The sequence below is a fragment of the Crocuta crocuta genome, unplaced genomic scaffold (genome assembly GCF_008692635.1).
Source record: "Crocuta crocuta isolate KB4526 unplaced genomic scaffold, BGI_CrCroc_1.0 scaffold54, whole genome shotgun sequence".
NCBI classification, from domain to species: Eukaryota; Metazoa; Chordata; class Mammalia; order Carnivora; family Hyaenidae; genus Crocuta; species Crocuta crocuta.
Genome location: NW_027530356.1, coordinates 4,811,708 through 4,829,095, shown reverse-complemented (window position 1 = coordinate 4,829,095; position 17,388 = coordinate 4,811,708). Strand labels below are relative to the sequence as shown.

General features: G+C 40.4%; 2 protein-coding genes across 3 annotated transcripts in view; one reads left to right on the top strand and one right to left on the bottom strand.

The window, feature by feature from the left end:
• The window catches only part of MED12L (mediator complex subunit 12L), a 325,934-nt gene that overhangs the window by 158,372 nt on the left and 150,174 nt on the right, over window positions 1-17,388 (bottom strand). The gene's annotated exons all lie outside the window — the stretch shown is intronic.
• Window positions 1-17,388, top strand: part of P2RY14 (purinergic receptor P2Y14) — a 56,027-nt gene that overhangs the window by 12,904 nt on the left and 25,735 nt on the right. Inside the window, exon 2 of one of the 2 annotated variants that reach the window (XM_077765909.1) lies at window positions 3,820-3,910. The gene's annotated coding sequence lies outside the window, so the exon portion shown is untranslated. Of the gene's footprint in view, window positions 1-3,819; window positions 3,911-4,019; window positions 4,074-17,388 lie in introns of those variants that run through there. The other variant, XM_077765910.1, reaches the window with a different exon arrangement.

Here is a 17,388-nt window from a genome sequence, read left to right as displayed (position 1 = left end):
CCCCCCCCATCCCCCCAAACTCGCTGTGCCAGGAGAGCCATTAGCATGAAGTTTCCACAGCCACGCAAACAGAATCACTAAGGAGACAGGAGGGACTGAAAGCAAACAAAGCAAAATGACATCAAAGCCAAAGGCACCTGTGTACATTGCCAAGTGGAACCTACACCAGGAACTCTGGAACTCCTGTGATTAAGTTCAGGGCAAAGACAACAATCAAATGTCCCCGTGGACCAGAACCGGTCAGGCTCATCATGGACAGACAGCTCTCGTCTTTGCCTGCCACCTTCAATTCTCAGGGTCACAAGCCCCTCCCATTACTTGGAAAGAGACGAAATCAGAGACCCCTCTAAATCACAGTTGTTATGAGTGTTATTTGTCAGGAAGGACTCCTAGTCAAACAAAATCTTAATACATCTTTACATCAAACACAGACCCAGAAATGGTCTTGAAGAGGTTGAAGGGAAGACTCCCTCAGACTGTCTGAAACACTCCCCTGGAAAGCTCCTATGCCTGACCAGAGCCAGTCAAAAAGAAGTTTCAAACCACTGCCCAGGCTCCTCCTTGTAGACAGTAATATTCTTGTGATTAGACACTAGAGAAGTTTTTAAACATATAAATTAGGGGCGCCTGGGTGGCTCAGTCAGTTAAGCGTCCTACTTCAGCTCAGGTCATGATCCCGCAGTTTGTGGGTTTGAGCCCCGCTTCTGGCTTTGTACTGACAGCTTGGAGCCTGGTTCAGATTCTGGGTCTCCCTCTTTCAGCTGCTCCCCCCATTCATGCTCATATTCCCCCTCAAAAATAAGCAAACATTTAAAAAAATTAAACATCAATTTGAGGAAGAACAATTTCAGGGAAAAAGGCATTCCATTGAATATAAATGAGAAAACTCTCAATACTGCTTATGAGCACTTTGTACAATGATATACCAACTAATGAGGTTAGGTTTGAATTTCTGAGAGACTGGCCATAAGTTTTCAGTAAGAGTACTTAGCTTCTTCTTTTTTCTCTGCTAAAACACACCCCTCCTGCCCTCATGAAAAGACTGTGGTTCTTTAAAACATAACAAGGCATGCCCAATAATGATTTAACTTTACACCAAATGAGCCCAAACTCTTCCTGATACCCCACCAGACAAGTGTTAGCAGAATAATGAAAACAATTACCGCGGTGGAACTGAAGACCGACATCAAAATACAGCCTTCAAAGTTTTAAGAGGAAAGTAGGAGGGAGTGACAAAATAAGGTTATGAGATGTTTATAATGAGGAAAATATGAAATAACCCAAACAGCCATCAATAGGGAAATGGTTAATCCATAATTCTTTCCTTCTGGTGTGCAACTATCCGACAGAAAAACATACAGCTTTGAAAACTGACACTGGGAAGTCACCTAGATATACTAGGGTAGGTAGGGGTTGGGAGCAGTGGTAAGAGATCTCAGCTTCTGTCTACAGTTACCTGCCTTCCTGGTATTTAATAATTACTAACATTTATTAAGTGTTTTCCACACATTAGGCACTGCACTAATGCTCAATGAATTCTTACAACAATCCTATGGGATACAGAGAGTTATTCCCATTTAATGAATGAGTTAAAGTATTTTAGCCAGACTCAGCTGGTAAGTGGTGGAAGTCAAATTTGAATCCAGGAATTTCAACTCTGTAGTTCAGAATCTTAGCCACTACCTTATATATCCCTTAGAGATCAGTCTTTGTTCACTGGCTATTGTAAATCAATTCACTCTTAGATTCTTTACTTTCATATAACAAGAAAAAATTTCCACTTACTGTTCTGGGAAATAATTTTAAGGAAAATTAAATAAATGACCAAACACGCAAAGCTCGTGAGATTTTGAAAAGTCATTATGACCCAAGATGGCATTAAACTCAAGATCAAAGTACAAGGCAACTTTACAAATAAGTATTATTTAAAGGCTCAGTGACCAGGGTGCCTGGGTGGTTCAGTCAGTTAAGCACCTGACTCTTGATTATGGCCCAGGTCATGATCTTGTGATTTGTGGGGAATAAGCCCTACATCTGGCTATATGCTGACAGCAAGAAGCCTGCTTTGAGATTCTCTCTCTCCGTCTCTGCTCCTCCCCCATGCTTGTTCTCTTTCTCTCTCTCAAAATAAACTTAAAATATAATAAAAGCTCAGTGACCGATAATGATTCTGTCAGCCCCCACTGTAGTAGCAAATTGTGAAGGCTACTTGACACATTTCCTTCAGGTTCAAGGTGTTTGTGAATGTTCACAGCACAGAGGATGTAACGTTTACAATTTAACAGATGCCCACCATTTCAAGGCAAGCTGTGAAGAGCCCAATCAGCAGGCATTCTTTTAGCAGCTCTACATATTGATGCCCATGGAATGGGAGGTATTTCCAGGTGAAGCTGATGATTAGCTGGGTCACTAATGGGTGCTGACCGTCCTAAAAGCATAGGAGCTACAGGCGCCCTAGAGTTGTTGATCCACCTCCCTGCCCACCTGACCCAGCAAAAATGCCCTGCTCCTCACCCTCAACCCAACACATGTCCTCATGAGTCTGCTCTCCACCTCCACCACCACCACCACTGCCCAGCAGTAATACCAGCAGTGTTTCCCATCATCCTAGAGGACGACCAAGAACTAAGGCATCCCCTGCTGCAACTCACATCCTTCCTAGCTGTGTGACCTTGGGTACGAAGCTTAACCACTCTGTGCCTCACTGTCCTTGTTTTATTAGGGTACATTAACAAAACTTACTTCATACATTAGTTATTAGGTTTTAAGGAGTTAATATAAATAAGATATTTAGGAGACTATTTAGCATATTCTAAAAACTCAATTCTAGGTATTAGCATTCTTACTAATATTACTATAGCACAAAAGCAGGAGATATAAACTTACTTGTGAGCCTTCTTTTCCTTACTTTACCATTTACAACAAAATGGTTATCCAAGGATAAATTTCCCAGTGGTATTTCTTTGTCACTTTTCTACATTTTCTAATTTTCCTATGCATGCCTTAGTAAGTTTTCCTTAATTAAATTGCTTAAAGCAAACAACTTGAAGAATAAGTCTTCATTAAATTCCCTTCCTACCTGTCTAGTGGGGTGTGGAATTAAAAGAGCCTCTCTCTACCCCATCAAGTCCACAGTTGAGCAAGGCAGTGTCAGGACTCCCCTACAGGTACCATGCAGAGCCCAGGACTAATGTCTAATTTCAGGATGTGACCTTTCCATGAAGAAAACTGGGGACAAACCACAGACCACAGCGAAACATCCTACTGCAAATTATTATCAAATTCTAAAAACAAAACAAAACAAAACAAAAAACAATCACTGGTGTGTGACTTAGAATCTACTAATTCTAGCAGGATATATCCTGAAAGTTAAAATACTTAGAGCCACCTGGGTGGCTCAGTTGGTTAAGCGTTCAACCTTGGCTCTGGCCATGGTCTAGCGGGTCTGTGGGTTCGAGCCCCGCATAGGGCTCTGTGCTGACAGCTCAGAGCCTGGAATCTGCTTTTGATTCTGCATCTCCACCTGTCTCTGTCCCTACTGAGCGTGCACGCTCGCGCGCTCTCTCTCTCTCTCAAAAATAAACAAGCATTAAAAAAATTTAAAAAGTTAAATCCTTAGCATAAATAAGAGTATTTAACTGGGGGTTCCCCAATCTCCCACTAATATATAAAATGTACATTCTGGCTTTAAACACATTGTGAAATGACTTCACAACCTAAAGCTACTACAAATTTTTGGATTACTAGTGATTCTCAAACTTGTATACACCTGATAAAACCCACGTCTTGGACGGAGCTCACCCACAGACTTTGTTTCAGGGGTGGGAATCTGGAGTCACTCCTGGGAATCTGCAATGCTGATGCTACCAGTCCATGTCCAGGAGTCATACCAGTGATTTAAGGAATTAAGGTGAGCATTTTGGCTTTAACCCTAACAGTAAGCACCCAACCTGTTTAACAGAATGTAAGAAAACTAATGGCCATTTCTCCATTATAGACCAGTAGTTGCCTGCCAAGTAGTGGCCCTTCAGTTTGGCTTCCTCATCACCAACCCTCCCATCTCACATTTCTAGGTAAGCTATGCTTGACTATCATTTTAATTCAATTAGGCAAATATTTATCAAATTCCGTATATCCAAATAGATTAGAAACTAGCTTTGGATATTAGTATAAAACAGTGACTGCCCATATATTTCCACCAACACTACCACCTCCATCAACTTTTCTTTTTCTGGTGTCTCTTCGCCATTCATTTACACTAAATACTCCCTTCTTGTTCTCATACACATTCATTTTCAAATGAGGAGGACAAAGAGTATAATGTAGTCTAGAAAATTCCACCTCTCCCTTACTTCAGAATTAAATGTGTAAATACACATGGCTCTTAAGATCAAGATGCTTCCCCTACAAGAATCAAAGCCAATGTCATGCAAACATTAAACACAGAGACCACCAGGAAGGCCATGCTTGACCTGCAACACACAGAATGAAAGCAGCTGGATACATCCATGATTTCAAAGAACTCAGTGCGCGGAGATGAAAAGCAGCAAAAGACGAACATGTCATACGTGGATAAAGGATAAAGGTCAAGGTTGAGTATGCTATAGATGTCTTATAGTGTGAGAACAACCACAGCAGAGATGGTATTCTGAATAGGGAGAAAATGCTTACACTCATTTAACACAAATAAGGAATTTGTTACATTTTTAAGATTAGGCCCTAAAGGCTACATACTCAGCAAAGTGATCATCAGGGAACAAAACTGGTCAATATTGAGTTGTACTTAGGTAAACAGTCATTTAAAACTAGTTTTAAAAAGATACTAGTAGAGCTAAGTAAAGGAGGAAATTAGAGGTGAATAAAAGTTCATTTTATCTTCTGGTAATATCAACTCCTTTACAAATTACTTCCTTAGGCTAGATAAGATGACCTTTTGACTCCTTTCTCCATGTTCAAACACCATGTCCATTAAATGTGAATAGTCCTCATTCTTTTTACAACTGAAACACATTCCTACTCTGCCTGCCAATGACCTCCCTAGCCACATCAATACAGTGAGAACCCACTGTTAGTTGAATGCTATCCTTAGCCAAAAAATAGAAAATACCCAAGGTCCTCCTTAGAGTGCATAGAAATATGAAATATTTATAACAAAAAAGAGATTTGATTCCAAATAATAAGATGAATTAACTCTTTAAGATTCATGAAGGAAATAGAACAGAGAAAACATGGAGCCTAAAGCATGCAGTAAACCTAAACTATAAGCCAAGACTCTAAACTTTTGTCTGGAAAAGCAACATGCTCGTTTCAGTGGTTGGTGAAGAATCCTCCTAAGGACTAGCAGAGTCGTTTATACATAGAAGATGCTCAATAAATTGGCTCATAGAAGGTGCCATCCCTGTATCACAGCAGGTTTCACCTCAGAGGGATGACATAAAACTCATTTTTAAGGTTTCAGGTAAGTCCCGGGCTTTCAAAACATTGGTGGCATTCAAAATTTCTATTCTATCCAGAGTGTGTCTATCTTAGGGTAAACTGGTCCTGGTTGTCGAGGGCAGATCCAGGTTCACTCCTGCAGCCCTAATGTAATTGTAATTGACACTCTGTTTCACTCTCAAAAGTGTCCCAACTTAAATAATAAATTCTAAGATCACCCTATCCCAATCTGCTCTGGCTAAGCCTTTGGTAAATGAAACCTCTTCCAAAGTGCATTCTGGGGCAATGGTCTTCAGGTCAGAAAGATTCTCCACAAATCTTGAAGGTAAGAAACACAAACCACCAAAAGGAGTGCCTATTTCTGAAAGCAAGCCAGATGTTACAATACATCATGAAGAGCACTGACCTCAGTTCACTGGCTTCTAATTACTAAATTATCTATGAAGCCCATGGTTACAAATGCATCTTCCAGAATGATATGGTTTCAAACTGTGTTCCTTAAACACAGGGAATCATAGGCATATGGAGGGGTAACAAGGCAGAGAATGAACAGGTAGGCTAACTCTTACCTATCTTCAAAGATACACTATCGTCAATTTTATCCGTTCGCTCTATTTAAGATTTCAGAAGAAAATACTGCAGTCTGCTGCTCAAAACTAAACAAAGAAGTACACACACATACACAGTTTTAAAGCATATTGCTAGGACAAGGGTCTGGACAAACATTTTTAAAAGACACTACAGGAACTGCCCCTGTCCCCAGAGAGAGAGAGAGAGAGAGAGAGAGAGAGAGAAAGGAAGAGACTGAAAATTTTAAGGAGAAAGGATCCTAAGTAACTCAACATGCTTACTAAAACTGAGGCAATGGAGTACCTGCATGGCTCAGTGTGTTAGGCATTAAACTCCTGAGTTTGGCTGAAGTCATGATCCCACAGTTTGTGATATGGAGCCCACTTGGGATTCTCTCTCTGCCTCCCCAGCTTAAGCACAAGGACTCAGTCTCTCTCAAAGTAAACAAACATTAAAAAAAAACAACAACCCACCTGCAACAATGAGGGGCACTGGGCTGTAACAGTCAGTGGAACAGGTAAGTGGGTGTGGAGCCTACTTGAAAAGGAAAGAAAAAACCTAAGGCATGAACTGAGCCATGGAGCACAGGAATTAAAAAGCCCATTATCACAGTATCATTTCTATCCTAACTCTCTGCCTACTTTTGTCCACTGTTCCCCCCAACTTCGCCAAACCTTACCACCGACATATAGTGTTCAGGTCCTAATTATCTGCGCACTTTCTAAATGATAATGCAACTATAAAACACACTTGGATGCCCCCATATTCAAAATGCTAGTCTCTATTTCTAAAATATGGCTGCTATGGAGGGGTGGGGTTGAGAATACAATAATCTTAATTTGGAGAAATCAATAAAAATAGTACAAGTATTTATCAGCTATACTTTGTGGCACAAACTGATTGCACTGCAATCTAGTTAACACAGCAACCCCATCAGGAAGGTGGCAGAGGGGAAGAATGACACAGATGCATCTGGCCCCAGAGCTCCGTGTCCTCACCCTGTCCACCACGGAATAGGCAGACGTGGTCCTTGCCCCAAAGGACTCTAAATAAGATCTCAAGCACACCAGTTGTGGATGCTAGATCGGAAATGAACAAAGGTAGAAATAAAAACTCCCCTGAACACCTCAGGATGTGTCACTCCCCCCGAGCTCTGGAGATGCGGCAGTCACTCTAAAGCAGCAGCTTAGAAAAAGAAAATTTTCATTGTCTTGCTGCCAGGGGCACCTTAGAATTTAATCCAGGGGCAATCCTGGACCACACTTCCCTAGTCAATCTTTCGTTCCCCCTTTAAGAAGACAACAAGACATTCTCTTCACCTACTTTCTAAGCAGCACACATAACGGAACCTATTTTTATGACAGCAAAGCCAAGCAACAGAATTAAAGAAAGTGGTGACATTTCATTACAAGTAATTATTGTGAGGCTCTGGAGTAGTTGGTTATAACTCTGAGCCAGCTACCATGTAGCTTCCAGATCTTTCAAATCCATCACCGGGTAGCCTTAAGTAGTATAAGAGCTCCTACTGGTGCCTCTGAACAATGCTGACTCCTAAAAGTTGGTCTGTAAATGCCTTGGCACACCACAAACACCCACAGATTGGAAACGTATGGATACTGGGTCTGCATCCTCAAAGCTTCATGTCAGAAAAACTCAACTGAGGCCAAAACAAATTGATACTTTATAAATACACACACACACACACACATTTAGTTTTGAGAGACAGCGCAAGTGGGGAAGGGGCAGAGAGAGACGAGACACAGAATCTGAAGCAGGCTCCAGGCTCTGAGCTGTCAGCACAGAGCCCAACACAGGGCTCGAACCCACGAACTGTGAGAGCATGACCTAAGCCGAAGTCAGATGCTCAACCGAGGCACCCAGACGACCCCAAAACAAATCAAATCTTATGCTGTCTGCGTACAAAAAGCTTAAAGCAAATTAGAGGGGAAAGGTGGGAAGGGAAGCAGCAAATATTAGTTACCAGTCAAATGTTGTAGCATAGAGAAGAAACTTGGCATATAAAGGTTTGCGTCAATTGCAACTATGCCAAATGGTCCAGATGACACTTAGAACAGAGGAATGTTATGGTAAGATACATACCCATAAATATTATAGTTAAGTTCAATTTCAAAATCATGCTTTCTCCAAGCAATCGTTACCTTATAGAGATAATAAAAAACCCAGCCATGAAAGCCTCCTTCAAGATTTTTTTTTTTTAATTCTCCATCGAGGAAGTAATACTTATTGAAGGGAACATTAATCCACTCTCCTGTGTGCTAGGCACACAACAATATTTTGAAATACATCATTACCGCTTTTGTATAAATCATTCCAAGGAAGAGTCTTCTGATACCCAGAGAGGTTAAATAATGTGCTCAAGGCTACACACCAAGTAAGTGCTTTAAGTCCGTCTTTCCAGAGACCTCAGTCTCAACCAATCAGACATGCTGCCTCTCACAGTCCCCGGACAGGACTACATGTCACCAAATGTTTCAACTCATAAAAGAAAAATACACAGTGGCAAGATCCTATAAATATTTAAACTAAATACAATATTACAATTGACACACAGTGGAAAAAGTATTAAATTCAAGTTGTAAAATAAGGGCTACAGAGACAGAGCTACATAAGCATGCCTTCCAGACAAGGTCACTTCAAAACCACTCCACATTCTGAGGAAACAGACCAAAAAGGTCTACAATCTGTCATGACCGTTTTCTTTTTAAAACTACACCTTTTTTTTTTTTTAGTTTCAGATGCATCTATATCACATGTGGCTTTTCTATTTTATTTTTTTGAAACTGAGCACCCCCCAATAGAACAATAAGCATCCTAACTCCTGGTGAACGACATGCATTTCGTACATGGAGTTGATAAGCAATATCTGGTTTTACAAATGGCAAGAAATCATTTAGCAAATTCAAACATTACTTTTTCCCCTATGGCCCATTAAAAAAAAACAAAAAACCAAACACCTCTAAGGCATTTCCCACAAAAAGCCAGAATGGATTGAAAAACCACTCAGCTAAACTAACAAAATAATTACAAAATGCTCATTCATATGACCTTTTGTTTTCTTACTTAAGGAAAAATAAATATTCCCTGCCTCTACTAATATTTAACCACTCCTAGGCATTAAAATAAGAGAGATTCATCAAAAAGTTACTAACTAATTCCATTCACGTAATAAGCTTTAGTCTCTCCCATAGGGCAGCAGACTGATGTGATCCAAGGCAGCCGACAGGCTTTGGGACCACATTTTTGTCTACATTCATTACAAATAGTGGAGCCCTAAAAATTTCTGGAGTTGACAACAGTGAAGAAGAGGGACGCAAAGAGGATTGAGAGATATACACTCGCAGCTATAAAATAAGTCACAGAGATGAAAAGTACAGCACAGGAATACAGTCAATAATATTGTAGTAACACTCTATTATTGATACAGATGATGACAGTGACAACACTTAACGTAGGGGGAACATTGAGTAAAGAATTGTTGAATCATTATGTTGTACACGTGAAGTTAAAATAACATTATATATCAACTAAACTTCAATTAAGAAAAAATAGAGACTGGGTGAAGTGAGGGAGGGGTAGGAGACACCCAACTTCCTCATCATGGGGGTTCAGGGAAGTCAGGCCACAGACTAAACCACTCAGGAAGCACTCTATCAGCTGTGCCTCTCTCTAATGGTGTGAATTCACTAGGCTCCTGCATATTATTTATTTCCTCCTGAGAATGTGTTTATAATTTGCCAATCATTTTCCCAGGGTTATGTATGGTCATGTCATCTTAGAGAGCTTTCTGATAACTATGGTTATTGAGCCACCGGTTAGGCATCCGACTTCAGCTCATGTCATGATCTCACAATTCATGAGTTCAAGCCCCATGTTGGGTGGGCTCTGTGCTGACAGCTCAGAAACTGGAGCCTGCTTCCAATTTTGTGTCTCCCTCTCTCTCTCCCTGCTCATGCGTGCGTGCTCGCTTGCTTGCTCGCTCTCTCAAACATAAACAAAAACATTTTTCAAAAATCAACATTTATTAAAGATACAAAAAGCATAGCACTCTGTATGTGCTATATATATTCAATGACAGTACATTTTCAAGAAAATTGTAAAGCAGCGATTAGACTATGATTATATTAATAAGAACCCTGCCACTTACTGAACCTATTCTGACTGAGGACTACAGTAAAAAAAAATATGTATTACTTCAATTAACCTTTCTAACAACTTTAATGAGGTGGGTGACACTAGACCCTTTTTGTTTAGATGTAGAGAGATTACAGAACTAGTCCAAGGTCCTCTGGCAGATCAGGGGCAGAGAGCTCCCTCATGTATCCAAATTTCTCTAAACCATGATGTGGAAAACTACAAAGAAGCACAGATTAATCTAACTCTGTGCCTCATGTTGGAAAAAATTTGCAGTAATTTATACCTTATTTTATCCTGGATGAAACCCTAGCCAAAGACAGCCATGGGGTTTATGTCAGAGGTCGGCGCTGACAGACTGTCTGAGACCCCTAAGAAAGGACTGGAAGGCTGCAGGAAAAGGGGCTGTGTTCAGTTACAGACGGCCGAGAAAGGCACTGGTGGCAGAGATAACGAGCCACTGAGCATGCAAACCCACATCCTTCTGCGAAGCAGTACGTAACCGTCGTGGTCCTTCTCTCTAGTGGGTGTTCATTATCTAGATGCCCTCCCCTTTCGAACAAAAGTTTAGATGGGTATTTAAGTCACACTGTTACACATGAGGGCTACCAATTAGCATGATATACTAGGATATTTCCCAAAATAGTATCTTTACCAACATATGAGGGTCACTGTCTTCCTCCGGCACCCCATCAGTCGTCTGTTAGATTTTCCCTCAGATTGCATATTCTTGCATGAACTTGGTTGCCCAAAGTCTCTTCAGCTCCACAAGCCAAACCACAGCCTTCCTATTTATGACACAGTAGCTTTTATGTTCTAAAGGATTGTCTTTATTTTTAAATGAACAAAACCAAGAGCCTTGCTTATCATACATAAAATAAGCCTTCAGGAAAAACTACAAAAAAGAAAAATGATAACAAGGTAAAGAATCAGAACCTGATTAAGGCCTTCCACCACAGATAAGCTTTAACTAGAAGAAAAAGAAACATAGTTTTGGAAGTGTGTATATATTCTGCGTGTGACTTTTCCCAGATAGCAGTATCTGCTATTAAATAAGCTGCCAAAAGCAAAATGCCTAAAATCGATAAGGCAGAAGGCTTCTGCAGTGAAATACAACAGAAAATTATTAAGAACAAACACTGGCCCACCGACATTTCCTCTCTTAAGCTATACTGCTGCTAAGTATCTATCCAGCAAAAGTTGTATACATTAACACAGATGTGGACTTTACACAGGTCTCTCAATGCAGCTATTGGCAAAAACACTTTTAAACATATTTCTTCATGCACATATAGCTAAGAACTGGTCTAACGGAGGTTTGGCTTAAATTATAATACTGAAGTGACGATAAGAGCTAACTTTATATAGCATGTTTACATAGCTTAACTAACTGAAAATGGCAAAATAAACAGCCTGAACCCTGAGGGAAGCCTGCCTTCATTAGACCAACAGGGCACAGTTTCTCCTGGTCACCAGAGGAGGCTGGGGAATCGTAATCCCTTTCAAAGCACGTGATGAGCCTCAACAATAAGTAATATTTACACAGCGCTCATGATATGAGTAAGTGATGCTGATTTGTCCAGAGAATGGAGACATAATTACTGGGTGAGGAGAAGTGCTGGAGGGCAAGGGAGCTGAAACTTCATCTTCCACACAAAGCAGTCAACAGATGCTACTGAAAGCCAAATATGGTCATTTATGTAGAAATATAAAGGCTATTACTTAAAAATAATAGTTAGAAAGTGAAAGAGGCAGTCACCAAGGCATAGCAAAAGGGCAAGGGCTGCTACGTTCCATTACAAATTTTGTAAAATTATTTGATTTCTTAAAGTCTGTAAGTGCAGGATTTTAATAAAAATTTAAAATTAGTTTAATTTGAATTAAATAAATCCACACATGCATACATGAAGTGATGTCTAAATTGCTTGGGCTAGGAAAAACAGATGGAAAAATAGTGGAGGACCTCATTTATTAAATCCGATAAATAAGTCACCTTTTTGTATCTAGAAGCCTTCCTTCTTCAGTAAGCTGGAGACCTGGAAAGCAGGTCTGGTGTCTCTGGATTGCTCTGGCACAAGGGTAATGTGCCCAGCACAGGAAGCCAGACCTGGAGAGCCGGGGTGACAGACACTGCAGAAGAATCACCTGCCCTCCTGGCTGACAGGTCTAGTGACTTCATGAATAACAGACTCAGGCAATATCAGCACAAGACTCACCTTTCCCAAACCCAGGTGAGAAAACAACTAGCATCTGTGACCCAGGACAAGGTCTGACAAGTGGCCAAACCGGAATTCACATTAAGCCCTCTAAGAATTCAGAGAGGGGGTAACCCTTCATTCTCAGTGGTAAAATAAGGAGAGGCTCCATAAACGGTGGACTCCGGATTCTCAGTGGCGCACAAGAGCCCAACAGGTAGAGATGGAGGACAGGACCTGTTCCAGGCTGAGGGAACAGCCTGATAAAGAAAGGCCAGAGGTGAAAAAAATGAGATAGATGGTGCTTTTGGAAATGGGACATGGCCTAAGACACATCAAAATGCACACGGAGGGAATGCTGTCATTGCCAAGAGGAGAATGGGGGGAGGCGTGGGAGACTCCTGGCACAATTAGTCCACTGGTTTCTGGCAGAGTGTAAAACCACAGACATAACGGGGACACCTGGGTGGCTCAGTTGGTTAAGTGTCTGCCTTCAGCTCAGGTCATGATCTCCCGGTTCATAAGTTCCAGGCCCATGTCAGACTCTGTGCTGACAACTCAGGGCCTGTATCCTGCTTCAAATTCTGTCTGTCTGTCTGTCTCTCTCTCTCACTCTCTCTCTCTGCCCCTCCCCCGTTCATGTATTGTCTGTCTGTCTCTCTCTCTCTAATAAAAACATTTAAAAATATTTGGGAAAAAAAAACTACAGACATGATCAACTTAAATAAAATTTTTAAAAAGGGGTATGTTTCCTAAATTAACTAGTTTATGGGAATATGCCGTCCATGTTTAGAGTAATTGATTTTGCTTACGACAAACTCAAATGCCAGATACTGGTATTTCACTCATTACTCATATCATGCCTGTCATGCCCCCGGGGTTTCCCCAAGTCCTTAGCTTTGTTCTAGTGAATTCCATTAATACTTTTTCTTTGTAACTCCGCAAGAGTGTTGAACTCCTAAGACCTAAAGATTCTTGTTTCAAGTACCTTCAGTTCTCCCTTCAACTTACAAAACAAATACCATTATAAATGGACAAATTCCCATAAAAAATAACGTTTCCCCCTTTGGCATTCTCATCTAGTAAATGTTCCTTTCAAAACTGCAATCATAAATTGAAACAACCTTGACGCATACAGCCCCAAGTACTGGTTTTGGTTAAAATATACAAATCTGCCTCAGGTTTCTCTGTATCTGAGCAAGTTGTGGCAGTTACTAGACTACACGTAAACCTATCTGCATTTCCAAATGAATACTCATAAATCTGTTCATTTTTACATATAAATCATAAGCTTTCAAAAACAAAAGTGAGCTGTTAACTTTAAATCTGTGCTTTATCAATGTTTACAAGTTTCAATTATGAAACAAATTCCATTTGTGAAGCAAGTGTTACAAGTAAATCTTGGATGAACAGGAAGAGGTCAACACATCTTTACTTTTAATTCCATGAGTAAAGATGGTAGGTGCTGAAGATACAAAATTGACAAGATTCGGCCCTGCCTTCCTCGGCTCAGATAGAGATGGGAGAGACAAAGAGAGAACAATTAAAGAACACAAGTTAAGCACTGATGGTTGTACCCCAGGGCCCTTACACCACCAGGCCTCCAGAAGGTGACTAATAAGTATTAGTTGACTGATTAGATGAACAAATGGATAAAAGCATAGGTTGATGAAGGACCAGTAGTATCTCTGGCTAACAGAAAGGAGGGTAACGTCACCAAGCGTGTGGGGCTGGAACAGCTTCCCAAAGGCAGAGTGCAGGCCGAAAGGCATCTGAAAGCACTGCTTCCAACAAGTATCAGAAACTGTCCAGGATAAACTGAACTCAGACAAATGTACTAAACTTGTTACATGATGTAATTATTTCAGCACAATGTAAATAATAAATAATCACATGAAATCTAGGACTTCAAAGATATTTTTCCCTTAGGATGAAGCTAAACATTTAGTTTTTTTAAGATGACTCNGAAGAGCACTGGGTGTTATGTGGAAACTAATTTGACAATAAACTATTTGTAAAAAAAAATAAACTAGAAAAAAAAGATGACTCCATGTAAAGATCAGATATAAATAGAGCAGATGACATGGGAATAGAACAAAAATTGAGAAATATGTGAAGAACTGAAATTTTTATAACTGTTTTAATGTTTATTTATTTTTGAAAGAGAAAGAGAGAGAGACAGAGAGAGGCAGAAAGAGAGGGAGACAGAGAATCTGAAGCAGGCTCCAGGCTCTGAGCTGTCAGCACAGAACCCCATGCCGGCTCAAACCCACAAACCACAAAATCATGACCTGAGCAAAGTCGGGTGCCTATCCAAATGAGCCACACCGCCGCCCTGAGCCGAAATGTTTAAACCATGGTTAAAATTCAGGATGTCCCAGGAAAGAGGAGAAGAGAGATATTCCAGGGAGAGGGCAAAGCATAAGCCCAAGCAAGCAGACAAGAACCATGGGTATCTGCAGGGAGTTGGAGCCAGCAGACAGGGCTGTAATATAAAGCTCAAGATAAGTCATGGTAGAAGATGCAAAGTGTCAAATCACAGAGCACTAAATCTACCAGATTTGCCAGGATGCACTTACCTTGTAGGTGACAGGGAGCCACAGAGACATGGCTATACTTGTATTTTAGAGGGATCCTTCTCATGCATGACTGGAGGGCAGGCACTGGGGAGCAGACTGGGGTAGAGAATACAGGCTTAGTAGGAATCATAAACAAGAAATATTCAGGTGTTAAGAAAATCATCAGGCTTTGGTGATTGACTGGATATGAGCCGATGAGATCATGCTATAATTTAATGGTTTATAGCCTCACTGACTAACAGACAGTAGTACCTAAAAAGGGGGCTGAAGTCAGGGAGAGCTTTGAGGGAGGTTGCTTTATTTTTATGTGATAATGAAAATAAGCATAATTGATCATGAGCATGCTATCCTAAGAAAAAGAGAAAGAAATCGGTAAAACGAGAAAAGGTGATGATATAGGTTCCAAGTGGATAGAATATAAGAGACTTTGGTCCCCTTCCTCCTGAGAGGACTACATTAAAAGAGAGTACTATGTAAGAATAACAAATTCCAGCAACAATTTGTTAAATGAGGAAGGAATGCAGAAATTGGGGTCAAACAGGGTGCTTGGAAACCATATTTAAGAGGACGCAGTAACCTAAAGAAAGATTAGAGTTGCAACACCTCAATTCAAGGTTGGGAATGTGTCAGGATAACAGAGTAGACCAGGCCCTGTCAGCCCACCCCCTAGAACTGGGACCAGGTAGAGTGATCAGTGACCCAGGTCCAAAAGAGAGGGCATCTCTTTTCAATCTCTCTTCTCACTTGACAGCTATATTGCCCTTGGCTGATCAAGACTCCTAGGTGACCCGCCTACCTGCACAGCCCTCTCCCTCCCCACCTCTGCTACTCAAAATGGCAAATGTTCTGGTCCATCTTACTCTCAAATATTTTTTGATATTCCAACAAGTTTCATGGAGTTTAGCTGAAGCCATGTGAAGTACAATTTGAAAATCCTTCCCAATAAACACAGAAGCTATTCTTACAACAGCTTCCCAGGAGGAGGTCACAGCTAGGCATGGGAAAGATCTAGCCTCCTGCTGACCAGAGCTCTCACTTGCTCTGTCGCTCTGCCCTTTCTCTCTGTTTCATACCATGCCTTGCTAATTTGTAACCTTAAGCAGAAATCATATGCTTATGCTTACACTTACACAAGCACATAGTAGAGCTGGGCTCCAAAGAGGACTGGACATCTGTAGTACTTGACACTCAGGCCTTTGGCGAGATGTCAACATTTCATAGAGTACTTTAAATGTTTTGGTCTCAGAGCTAACACAGCATTTCCTCACCGGTCAACACAAGCAGCCCAAGCAGAAGGCTAAGTCTATTTCCCTCAACATCAGATGTTACACTCCACTGTTAATCCAGTCTTGCCTACAGAGACGACAGGAGGCTAGAAATATTGGTAAGTAAAAAAGGTCCATTCAATGCAGATTATATTTAAAGAATATTTGTGATTCCAATGTGAAATGGCTGTTTGCGCTTGTGATGGCCTAAATTCTTTTTTTTTAATGGATTAAATGATAAGTGACAGATTTATCAGTGAGATTTGACTTTTCCAGGTTCAAAAACTAAACTAAGTCCAATTTTTGCTTGTATTTTCCCTGTAAATGTGCCTTTTAGTTGCATGGAGCAGGATTTTCTTCCATGGGCTCATGCATTAGACTTTAAGAAATCCTTTTTTTTTTTTTTTTTTTTAATTTGTAAACTTTCTGCTTATAAAATATAAGACCGTGTTTGCATGTGTGTGGACAGTGTGTGAAGATCCTTTGGGGATCTTAGGGAGCAAGGATACAGCTGGGCTAGGACGTAATCCTCCAAGCAAAGGGAGTCCGATAAAGAAATGAAATGCTGAAGAGAAAAAAAGGCAAAGTAGGTAGGGTTTAAGAACGCACATCGCCACAACCCCGCAAAAACTGAAACCAAAGGTAAAATACTTTGTGCAAGGAAGCATGTGAAGTCTTCTCTGAGACCTAAACACCTGAGCTACTTGTGTGCTTTTAATGGTGACTCACAACTGAGTTTTACAGGAAAGACACAGGATCTAAATAAGCCTCATAGTTGCTATTTTATTTTTTCAGTATCTTAGGTTTTGCTTTTCATAGCTTGATTCTTAATTTCTGATTTCCTCCTCTGATATTTTACAAATATTTAAATATCAACTATTCAGAGTTTTTTTAGTTTTAATTTGAGAATGGCAAGGACAAAGAACATAACTTGTGGAGCTTACTTTGCTTGTTTTCTAGAAACTGTGTAATGAATTTCATAAAATCTAGACTAACAGATTTTAAAACTTAGGGTTAGAGGAAGTTAAAACTTATGCCTAGAACCCACTCCAGTATATTTCCCAGCCATAAAGCTTTTTTAAGAGCTCCATTTACTGGAGAAATCCTAACAGCACTATAACTGAAAGAAGGCAGGGATAGGGTAATTTACCTAATACAAGTGTCTCCCTACTCTGCCATGAAAAATGTTTT